This window comes from Perca fluviatilis, chromosome 5 (genome assembly GCF_010015445.1).
Source record: "Perca fluviatilis chromosome 5, GENO_Pfluv_1.0, whole genome shotgun sequence".
NCBI classification, from domain to species: Eukaryota; Metazoa; Chordata; class Actinopteri; order Perciformes; family Percidae; genus Perca; species Perca fluviatilis.
Genome location: NC_053116.1, coordinates 31,226,860 through 31,228,637, shown reverse-complemented (window position 1 = coordinate 31,228,637; position 1,778 = coordinate 31,226,860). Strand labels below are relative to the sequence as shown.

Sequence of the window (1,778 nt, the reverse complement as noted above, 5' to 3'; positions counted from 1 at the left end):
TACAGCCTTCACATTCATCTCCTAACATATGTCTTGAGCAGAGGCCTGAGAGGCTGCAGCAATTCCTGCGTCTCTGTATCTCATCAGTGAGGAGGTCAACTGCCACATAAAGCTGTATTGTGGCAGACTTCAGGATCAGGGGACCATCATGCCATCCACCTTGTGTTTTTCTAAATCTTTGTTTGATAGTGGCCCCCCATGATGTTCAATGTCAAGCATTCCTTGTTGGTGGCAAAGTATCAACATTGGCTTTTAGTTTCGTAAACACGGCACAGCAAACTACATGGATTGAGTTGCTGCTTGATTTTGCATACACACTGTTTTGCAAAGATAGAGTAGCTGGACTTGGTGCTAGCTGGACTTGTTACTTCATCCTCACATCCAGCGATAGCATGAAGTGCCAACAGACCATCAAGCATCTCATTTGGCATTTTGATATCATGAACTTTGATGGCTTCTTGGCTGTTCCTTCTTTCATCAAAATTTCTTGGCTCGGTTTGTGTGGAAACGCAAAAAAGTAACACCAGCACATCTGTGCCCCGGGCCTATGTTCCCGGCATTGAATGATGAGCCTCTGATACCTTTGGTTGTTGCATCAGCTGCATGTCAGAGTATGCGGGTATCAGCTTCAGGTGTAGCCTGTAGGTGAGAAACATCATGCCCAGCTGCTGATGCCACCTTTTCAGGATCATCCAACCTTCCACTAACAAATTCCTGACCATGGGTGTGCACATGCTTCTCAAACTCATTTGATAGAACTAGGTCTGTTTTCATCAAAATGTTTTCATCCATTTCAATGAAGCTATTCCAGTTAGCAGGTAGCTTTACATCCCTGCTACTGCTCTTATAATACATCCATGCCCTGCAACTGACAAAGGTGCAAACCTTACTGTAGCCTAGAACGGACAAACCAAGCACTGGCAAAGAGAGACCCATTTGTGTTTTTTGCGAGTTTTGCGTCCACAGTAGGTTCAGTTTTACCAGGGATCTTTAACAGAGGGTCCAGGACCCCTAAGGGGTCCTCAGAGTCAATTCAGGGGGGCCTCCAACTTATTGTTGTAACAGCCTTCTTCAGGGTGGAGCCCCTCAGCACACAGTTTCACCTTTAACAAAATACAAAATAAAATAAGACCATATAATTTGTTACAGCGACCATTCAACAATTCATAAATAGGGAGGAGGGTTACACCAGGACACCAAAAAGCTCTCACACTAAACTGCGAAATTCACTACACACACAAATAACAGAGGGCGCTTTAAGGCACACCACTCCAACGGCACGCTATCACCCTCTACTGGAGGCAAGGCAACGTAAGCTGTCAAGCACAGCACAAACACTGCAATATATACGCCACGCCACGCCACGAATTGAAAGTGAGAACTGTTTGATTATCCTGTAAATAGTATGCCATGTGCCCGTGAAAAGCGTCAATTTCAACGTCAATGGTTTTCCAGACGCTCCTATTATGAATAAGAACGGAACGAGCAGTGCGGACGGTACCGTTAGGTCTCATGGTGTAATGGTTAGCACTCTGGACTTTGAATCCAGCGATCCGAGTTCAAATCTCGGTGAGACCTCAACTTTTTTCTTCAATGTATGACACGATAGTAATTTACTGCACAATTGTGCATTTGGACCACGATTTGGACCCAAGATGATGTGAACCATGATGTGAACCATTGACATATATGATGTGAACAGCAAAAACTAATACACGGGTTTCCTGTTTACAAACATTACTGGGTGCGTGCGCATACCGGAGGCAGAAAGCACTTTA

The 1,778-nt window shown here is 44.7% G+C and overlaps 1 non-coding gene across 1 annotated transcript; it reads left to right on the top strand.

Annotated features, from left to right (window-relative positions):
* Positions 1–1,506: 1,506 nt before the first annotated feature.
* trnaq-uug lies at positions 1,507–1,578 on the top strand. The gene has a single exon. It is a non-coding gene; the product is annotated as a tRNA-Gln (tRNA).
* The last annotated feature ends 200 nt before the right edge of the window (positions 1,579–1,778 follow it).